The following is a 10,506-nucleotide window of genomic DNA, read 5'->3' on the forward strand; positions in this document are numbered from 1 at the left end:
TGCCTCCTTCTCCTCTGGCAACCACCAGTTTGCTCTATGTATCTATAAGTCTGTTTCTTACTATTCTTAAGTTTTGGTTTCTTTGTTCATTTGTTTTGTTTTTTAGATTCCAGGTATAAATGAAATCATGTAGTATTTGTCTTTCTCTGACTTATTTCACTTAGCATAATGCCCTCTAGGCCCATCCATGCTGTCACAAATGGCAAGATTTCATTCTTTTTCATGGGTGAGTAATATTCCATTGTGTGTGTGTGTGTGTGTGTGTGTGTGTGTGTGTGTGTGTGTGTGTGTGTCCTAGGCCTTATCCATTCATCTATCCATGGACATTTACGTTGCTTTTATATCTTGGCTGCTATAAATAATGCTGCAGTGAACATAGGGGTGCATATATCTTTTTAAATTATTGTTTTTGTTTTCTTTGGGTAAATACCCATAAGTGGAATTGCTGGATCATATGATATTTCTAATGATATTTTTAATTTTTTGAGAAACCTCCATACTGTTTTCTGTAGTGGTTGCACCAATTTACATTCCTAACAACAGTGTATGAGCGTTTCCTTTTCTCCACATCCTCGCCAACATTTGCCATTTGTTTGTTGTCTTTTTGATGATAGCCATTCTGACAGGTGTGAGGTTATGTCTCATTGTGGTTTTGATTTGCATTTCCCTGATGATTAATGGTGTTGAACATCTTTTCATGTGTCTGTTGGCCATCTGCATGTCTTCTTTGGAAAAATGTCTATTCAAGTCCTCTGCCCATTTTTAATTGGATTTTTAAATATTTAGTTGTGTGATTTCTTTATATAATTTGGATATTAACCCCTTATCGAATATATCATTTGCAAATATTTTCTTCCATTCAGTAGGTTGCCTTCTCATTTCGTTGAAGGTTTCTTTCACTGTGCAAAAGTTTTTTAGTTTAATGTAGTTCCATTTGTTTATTTTTGTTTTTGTTGCCCTTGCCTGAGACAGATCCAAAAAACAATATCGCTAACATCAATGTCAAAGAGCATACTGTGTATGTTTTCTTCTAGGGGTCTTATGGTTTCAAGTCTTACATTTAAGTCTTTAATCCATTTTGAGTTTTTTTGTATATGTAGTAGGAAAATGGTCTAGTTTGATTCTTTTGCATGTAGCTGTCCAGTTTTCCAGACACCATTTATTAAAGAGGTTGTCTTTTCCCCATTGTGTATTCTTGCCTCCCTTGTCAAAGATTAATTGACCATATTAGCATGGGTTTATTTATGGACTTCCAGTCCTGTTCCATTGATCTATGTGTCTGTTCTTGTGCCTGCTTATTTTCTTGAAAGCACTTCAAAAAGGAAAATGTGTTTGTAAATTTTATTTACATTTTGTATTTTTGTACATATTGTTAGGGGTCAGCCATTTCTAACGATCTCAGATGACCAAACCAACCTTCAGAGTGTTTTCTGCCCTACTTCTGACTTTGCTCATGGTGTGCCCATGTTTGTTCTAATCTCAAATGAGAAAAAAAATACACCCGTAAAAAGAGCAAAAACAACAAAAAATCTTATTCCAAGCGTTCTAGTAACATCTTTTGTGTTTATATTTAGCTGCACAATAAGTACTTGGTTTGTATAAGATGATTTAAAAGGCCAAAGGTAAAAGCTTCTTTTTTTTTTTTTTCCTTTTTTTGGTCTGTGAGGTTGCTGTTTGTTTTTTGGCCTGTGTGATGGATGTGTGAAACACTGTTGTCCAACAGTAAATTGGAATTTTATTTCACTGAGTTGTTCTTAAGAAAGAGAAAGAGATGGAATGGCCAGTTCACTGTATGAAGTCATTTTCCAGTACATGATGTTTTCTATAATCCAATTTTACTTACTGTCCATTAGTTGCTGGTGTCCAAATTTGTATTGAAAAATGTGGGTAATTTTGGAAATCATAATGATGTCCTTCTCATAGGGTATTTATTTACTCGTCACATCCCCAGCCTCCGACTCAGCCTGGCTTTTAGTAAACAATCACAGATACTTGTTGAATGAAAAAATGAATGAAGTCACTTGAAACACGTAAAACATTTGTTAATGTGTCCTCATCATGGGTTTTAGAAAGGTTGGCATCCTAAAAAAAGTGTGTGCACTCTTCTTTCCACTTTAATTTTTCACAATGTAAAGACAGAAAAGCATCTGGGAAAAGCTGCCAGCCTCAGTATCTCCTAATAATAAATTGAGTGCCAACTTTGAGAAGCTAAGTGAGAGGGTTGATGAGGCTTACCCACACCCCTCGTTGTGCTGACAGCCCTGTGAGCAGTCAGATCGCAGGAGAGCCGGGAGCTCCCCTCTAGGGGCACATTTCCACACTGAAAATAATGAGGCTCAAATATTAGATGCATCGCTAAAATGTTTTTTATGTTTAAAGGCATGAAGAAGATATCTCAGTAAAGAGTCACGCTGATTTACAGCATCTGCAAACCCTTTTTAAAATATCTTAAAATTTTACTAGAATATATTGAACCTTCCCAACCAATTCTGGGAAGCTATAACCTTCCTATCAAAACTGGACAGTGCAAGCGCAAAAGTAAGAAACCCGTCTTTTGACATCTAGAAAAAAGAATCCCAATCTGGAAACCCCACCTGAGTCAGCCACCCTGGCGTTGCCTCTGTGTGTCTTGTCTACACACGACAGTCATCTGTGTAAGACACAGAAGTCAGGGTAATAAGCCACATCCCCTTCATCTTGTTTGCCAGTGTTATAGATTGAAAAGTTAATGTTTATGTGGAGCAGAGCATCCATGGTTATGAAATGATAAATCTGACAATGGGGAGCTTGCATGCATTGTCCAGAAAGGAGACTGGAAGAAGATTTGGGGCTGACTTTCAAAATGGAATTTCCTTGCTCTCTGGGTGTTGTCTTCCTTGGCCTTTGATGTTTAGAGGTTCCTTTCGTTGTTCAACAATGTTGATTTTGGAGAGAAAACAGAGTTCAAAAACCCAGGGGTCATGCTCTAGGGAGTGTTACAGGAATACAGAGGGCAGTTTCACGAAGCCGACAAGGCTTCGTCTCTGCTTTTAATAGATAGAAAGAGAGGAAGAGATGAACAATACATTTTTAAGAAGCTCAGCTTTATCTCATAAAAAGATGCCTCCAGTCAGTCTGGATAAAGGTAATTGGCATAGGAGCGTCTTTATGATTCTAAAGAGTGGAATGTTTCCCTTAATTAAGAGAGCCTTGTCTGACCGGAGGAAAATGAAACACTTTCTCAGATATGAGTGGACCATAATCCCCACTAATAAAACACAAATAAGGCGATTGTCTGGAGTGTCAGAAATGAGTCATTTCCTTCTCTTGAAATATTCAGAAAATTGAAGCAAAGCTATATATTTTTTGCATTTTCTCTGTCTAACAGACAATTTTTTTGGTTTATAAAATATAATTTAATTTTATGTTACTCTGCTGTTACATAGGGCATAACATTTTCACAAGGCTTATTTGGAACTACAGTCAATGATTAGCAACACACAGTAGTGGCCCAACTCTCTAAACAATAATCACTAGACCACTGGACAACCTCTCACATGTGCACAAATCTGCATGGAAAAGTACTAAAGTTTTAGACTCAGACTTGTGTACTTTAGCTTATTTCCCCTTTTTAGTGTATTAGGAAATGACATGCACTTTAATTTGCCAAAAGCAATGCTTGTATTCTGACAGCAACACGTTACTTCTGTTATATGGTTCAGTGAATGCCAGGACTCCAAAGGCAGCAGGAGTAAGTGAATTTTTCTTGGGAAGGGAAGCTGTCAACTTAAACAGCAGCAAATGAAGAGCAAATAAGGAAACTCTCTGTTGTTATAGATACACAAGACCTCCATCATATATGATACAAGAGGCATCTCAGTTTGTGACTCTCAACCCAGAAATGTCAAATGCTTTTCCATTCAATCTAATACTTCTGGATTGCTACCAAAAAGGAATACATTAAGAGCATGGAATGTTGCTTACTGAAAGGAAACCCTTGAAGAACAGTAAGGGAGGGAATGTAGAAATTAAGAAGTTATGTAGAACACTCTTTACATTGTAGTTAATTACATTTTCATATCTTCACAGTAATGCAAAACACAGTCACTTACAGAACTGGTTCAGATTACTTAAATACCAGATACATTTTTAGTCCTCTACATAAGCATTTGGAAGTTATGTTTATATGAAATGAAGCTATTAATACTTTCTACAGCAGTAACTGCACACCAGGAAGGCCAAGACAAACACAAATCAAAGAGTTTTCCCAAAGCTGCAATGTGAAAAGACTACAGACAATTGATTCCACACACATGAATGGGCTTCTTTGCTATAGGAAATCCAAATGAAATAAGGAGCTGAGTACAGTAAGTCCCCTACATACGAATGAGTTCCGTTCCAAGAGCGCATTCGTAAGTCCAATTATAAGTCCAACAAAGTTAGCCTAGGTACCCAACTAACACAATCGGCTGTATAGTACTGTACTATAATAGGTTTGTAATACTGTTCACAAAAATAATACATAAAAAACAAACACAAAAAATAAAGAAAGCATTTTTAATCTTACAGTACAGTACCTTGAAAAGTACAGTAGTTCAGTACAACAGCTGGCATACAAGGGCTGGCATCGAGTGACCAGGCAAGAAGAGTTACTGACTGGAGGAGGGGGAAGAGGTGGGAGATTGTAGAGCTGAAGGATCATCAGCAACAGGAGACGGAGGGCATGCTGCAATTCCACTCACACCTGACATTGATGGCATATGTTCTGGTTCCTTGCTGGATTCAATTCCATCTACCCTCTTGAAAAAATGATCCAGTGATATCTGGGTAGTAGCTCTTTTTTTCTCATCGTAGATGACACAGTAGCACTGGATTGCATTCTGAACGGCTGCTGTAACCTTCATGTACCGTTCTACATTCGGGTCCTGTGCCTCAAAAACTAACAGTGCCTCCTCAAGTAAAGAAAACCCCCTTGCCATTTCCTGCGTCGTGAATCTCTTCGCTTCTTCACTTACTTCTTTCTCTTGTCTCTCTTCATCCTTCCTCTGGGCCTCCAATTCCATCAGGTCTTCATTAGTAAGCTCCTCATGTTGCACAGCAAGGAAGTTCAATGAAGTTGTCCTTTTGCAGATCTAGCTCTAGCAATGTTTCCATCGTTATCGCTTGGCTGTTCTCAGCAGTACCAGCTACAATAACCGCTGCTTTTACGCTTGCTTCCAGACATCCTGGGCTTGAAATAAAGATACTGTACTACTGTACTCTATACAGTACTATACAGTAGAGTACACAAAAGCACAACCACTTGTAGAGGATGCAGGCACGTCACAATGTACGCCAGACATGTGAACTAACTTACGTGACTGGACATGCAAACCACATTCGCATCTTTGAAGGCTCGCAACTTGAAGGTTCGTATGTAAGGGACTTACTGTAAAACGGTTTCTTGAGGGGAAGAAGGACGACACCCTACACGTACTTAGCTTTCTGCCCCTTCTGCCGCATCACATTCTTCTCCTGCACTGTCTGATGTCCATAAAGTTGTCTCTAAGAAACTGCATGTTGAAGGCACTGTCTTTACACGCCTCTTCTTCGTTCAGTGTATCGAGTTCTTCAGTGACCACATCAAAAGCCATTTTAGCCAGTGTGCAGGCAAGTTCTGGGTTATTAAGGGTCTCCTAGTAAAATACAGAAAAGTTAAGAGCCAGCCCCAGGCAGATGGGGTGTGTGGGATGCATCTCTTTCTTGCTTAAGCCTCTTGGTAAGCTCCTTGGGAATTATCTATCGTTTATTTCTGATCATCACCACATGAAACTTCAGCAAGGCACCGGAAGTAATCTCCCTTCATTGTCAGATAGAAGATCTTACTCTCTGGATTAGGTGCAATGGCTATTAAATGCCTATCCAACAAATCCAGGACTGTGGCGCGGATGGACCTCAGTTCGGACTCCACCGTCTCCCGATAGTCCTTAATCAGCTGCAACTTCTGGTCAGAGGTGTAAGTTTCCTGCTGGATGTTCAAGATGATCCTCCAGGCGGACCTGCGGCCCCTGACCACGTTCGTGTAGGCCAGAGACAGGAGGTTGCGCTCCGGCTTGAACAGCGCGGCGCCCCCGGTCCATCACGGCCTTCAGTGCTGGTGACCATATCATCATAGAGCTCGGCCAGCTCCGCCTTCTGGATCAGCTCTGTCTTCTCCATGGGGCTGGGGGAGAGGAGAGCTAGGGCGAGCACCCGCCCACCTGGATCAGGAGGCAGCTGAGGAGGGCCTTCACGTCTCAGTGGCGCGAGTCTCAGCACTTTGACCTGCTTTGGCTTTAGCCGAGGACCCTCTGGTCTCAGCTCAGCCCACCCCACCCCAGTGCCTGCAGAGGGAAGGTCTGCCACTCGAATAGATAATTGGCTAAGGTCTCCACTTTGCTAAATAACTGGGAAGCAGCATGAAATAAAATAAAAATTTGGTCAAATCAGCAAAACAAACCATTCTGGGTATTGCCACAAACTGGCTGTGTGAACTTGAGTAAGGCCATGTCTCTGTGAACTTCAGGTGCATCATCTGTAAAGCAGTATGGTGTCTGTAAAATGGGAATTCTTTCTATACTGTAAAGCTGTGGGTTTCTTTTTCTTTTTAAGTAAAAATAGATGACATAAAAGGAATAAAACACTTGGCGGACATAGTCACTCAATAAATAGTACCATGTAAAATACTATTAGAAATGCTAATTTTAGGCTTAGCTATTCAGAGATGATCAGCCAAAGCTGGCTATGACTGATGGCAACTAAGAATTTGCCTGGTCTTTAGAATGGGAATAAATAATTGTTAGCAATGCCTCAATCCTAAAAAAGAGCCTATCAGCCTGGACAGGTGGGAAATTTCCAGGCTAGTGTCATGAAACCCATTCCTTGAGAAACAGATCCTGGATTGAGTGAAGGAAAATAAATAGGAAATGCTACCCATAGCAAAGCAATAAGGCCCTCCAGAGGCTCTGGAGTGGGTAGATTACATTCTGGAAAATGAAGAAGAGCAGACACTTGACCTTCCTCTGAAATGGGTACCAAGATTTTACAGAGTTCCTAATTGTATAAATGCCACCACAGCAGTGGTTTACAAAATATGTTCTATGGAACACTACTTTCCAGAGACGTGAAAAGAATATCATAAATACGTTTGAAAACACTGCATAATATAGTTCTCTTCTTAAAGATTCTTAATGCAGGTTAGCATGTTAAAGGCTCTGAGAAGTCCTTCAGAGTAGAACTATGTTCCACATCTGTCTAAGTTGGTATTTTCCCAGTCTACTTGATTATGGATACCTTTTTTCCCTACAATACCATTCTCTGATATATCTCTAACAGTATGAAAATAATATATGCACAAGGTTATTCATTATGGTATAATTTTTAATAGCAGATATTGGGAACAATCTAAATATAAATGCACAGCGTTTACCTCTTCTCCATAAACTATGTGCGCATAATTAAGACTTACAGAGCCCTAGAGAAAATGACTCACTCACTCCCTGGGGAGCATTCTAACCAACATATATTTGCCTTTCTGTGTGCTGTGTATACAATTTAAATTTCAGTCTCGGAAAAACTGCAAATTACAAAATGTGTGCCAAGGGCTCACTGTGTAGACAAGTGTTTCTATAAGCATTGGTTCTCCTCTAATGGAAAATAGTCCTGTTGATAAAAATAAGGAAAACATTTTGTGCAAGTATAAGTTTCTCCCAGCCTCCTACCTATATAAGCAGAAATGTAAGCAGTTTTCCTGTCATCTTTTACATCTATCTTCCAACCTTTGGTGCTGGCTTGGACATTCATTTTCCCTTTTGCAAGTAATCTTGTAAAAGTTCAAGGTAGGAAGAAATTGTATTGAGATTTGTTTTGCGGAGTGATTGGTTCCAAAAGAAATTTGGCTTTGCTTTTGTGAAGTTCAGCATGATATAGTGTGAATGTTTCATAGCTCACTATTTTTAGGACTGTTCTTATTTGTTTAGATGTTCTAAGAATATGAAGCAGAACCTCCCTGTCTTAGAACAGAGTCATTGCGAATAAGCAGCCTCTCCGAAAATGTAAATGTAAAAATTCCGAGGCAAATATGACATACTCCTAGTCTGCTCTGTTTCTGGAGACTTAACAGAATCAAAGAAAGTCCCGACAAGGCAAAATAAACTATAAAGATTATGAGAGGTGGGAGCAAGGAAGAGAATAGAGACCATACGGGGACAAACCATATAAAAGGGGGTCTCTTCAAAAGCTTGACAGCATACTCTTTTGGTGAGGCTGAGGGGAAGCATTCACTTCCATACATTGCTGGTGTGGATGTGAAACAGTACCCCACTTATAGAAAGGAATTCGGCAATATCTAGCAAAACTACACATGCATTTATTCTTTGACCAAGCAATCCAATTTCTAGGAATTTGTGGTGAAGATACACTCCAACAATATAAAAATATATATGTACAAGATTATTCATTATACTCTAATTTTAGTAACAAACTATTGGGAACAATCTAAATGGACAAAATAGGAGACATTGAATAAACTATGGACCCTCTATACAGTGGAGTGCCATTCAATTACATTGTTAATTTTAAAAAATCAAGGTGCTTATTTTAAAATAAACAGACGCATACCTTATTTATCTTATTTCCCTTTTTTTTAATGCTAAAGGAAGCGTACTATATACTCCTTGAGTGTGCTACCTTTAGTATAAAAATAGGGAAATTAAGTAAATATATATGCATCTGCTTATTTTGCAATAATAAGCACAAGAAGGATAAATCAGAAATTAATGAACTTGATTTTCTCCTGGTGTTAGTGGGAATAGGGTGGAAGGGAAGGTGGCTTCTTTGGCTATATAACTATATATTGTTTTGACATTTGAGCTATATTCATGTTTACACATTAAAATAAAAATAAAATAAAATAAAAAATAAAAATAAACTAACACGAGTAGAAAAAACAAAAATGTAAAATTGAATGCAAACAGGAAATAATTGACCCTAATGATATTGATAACATAAACTCAGAGGAGAAAAAAAGAGCCAATCCAAGTACCAGTGGAGCGTAGTACATGCTCAGCAGATATATTCTAAGGACAAAAAGAAATGCAAAAAATTTCTTGAACCTTAGCTTGTAGGGTTTTATTGGTAGTGAAATTGATACACTAATCCTGAAATGGTTTTTCATGTGTTATAGGATTGAGTAAATGAATAAATATATTGATGTTATTGGGAACTAAGATCATCAGTATGGGAAAAGGGAAGTTAAAATATGGATTTGACAACCCTTATATGGTGAGATAGCCATATAAGCTCATTACTTAATAAAATATATCTCCTAGCTCTGTCTGACAGGGCCTAGATTCAGTGGCAATCCTAGTAGAAATATGCACACCTATTGTCAGAACTTAATTTCTCATTACTATTCTCCACTAAAAGGACCAAGTTCTCCTTGGGGAAATGACTGACCCCAGGTCTGGAGCAGGAAAAGCACAAAGTGAGCCTGGAATTTATTGCTGTGCCAGAAATAAGCAAGTGCTCAAAAACTTATGGGAACATATCCAAAGGACATATGAGGCAGCTTGAAGTAATCCTCACTGGCCAAATATGGGGCAATTTGAACATGAGAAGAATATTGAGAATAATGAATTATAACACATTGATTACAAAAGAATCCATGAGCCCATAGAGAAATAAGAAAGGGGAAGCCCTTGTTTACAGAAGAATATCAAAATAAATAAAGAGGAAGTGACAGAACAGGAGAAAACTTGTTTTGCAAGCAATGATTGTAATAGTCAATTCAGGCAAGTATTATTTTTAAGCATTTTGAATACATATAAAAAACTTTTTTTCATAAAAAATAGATTATACTAGATACCAGCGTTGTTTGTTTTTTCTCTTTTTTTTTTTTTTTTTGATGAGGAACCTTATTATTATATCTATTGATGGATCCGGTTGACCATATTTTTACCTATTGATTGACAATCTGACATTATGTGCCTCTTGACGTGATACAGTAGGAAATATACAGCATCGTGTATGAAATATCCTTGCCTAAATAAATGAACCTGAATCTAGAACAAGCATCTAAATCTGTCAGTTTATAGGAAATACAATCCCATACTCATTAAAATGATAAAACTTGGTAAGTCTGACCTTAGCAAGTTTGATGAAGATGTGGATCATTGGAAATTCACACCTGGCTGGTGGGAGTGCGCAAATTGGCTCAAGCAGTTTGAATTTGACAGTACTTAAATGATGGGAAAAAAATCACCTTCTTTCAGGCAAGTGTTATTAATGGATGTATAATATTACTATTGGGTAAAGATGGTTGGAGAATAAGGTATTTATGCAGTTTCAAGGTAACACCCTAAAGATAACTTACTCATTACAAGTGGGTAAAGGTGCCTTTACAATGGAGAAATCTGACAGATAGCACCTTAATCTAGTGATCAAACTTAATGTCACCAATAATGTATCAAATTGAATCATGTGTTTCTTAATATGATACAAGTATCATAC

At 38.1% G+C, this 10,506-nt stretch overlaps 1 pseudogene; it reads right to left on the reverse strand.

Moving 5' to 3' along the window:
* Positions 1–5,455: 5,455 nt before the first annotated feature.
* LOC137761444 (14-3-3 protein theta pseudogene) lies at positions 5,456–6,177 on the reverse strand (annotated as a pseudogene).
* Between the last annotated feature and the right edge of the window lie 4,329 nt (positions 6,178–10,506).

The sequence above is a fragment of the Eschrichtius robustus genome, chromosome 3 (assembly GCF_028021215.1).
Source record: "Eschrichtius robustus isolate mEscRob2 chromosome 3, mEscRob2.pri, whole genome shotgun sequence".
Taxonomy (NCBI): Eukaryota; Metazoa; Chordata; class Mammalia; order Artiodactyla; family Eschrichtiidae; genus Eschrichtius; species Eschrichtius robustus.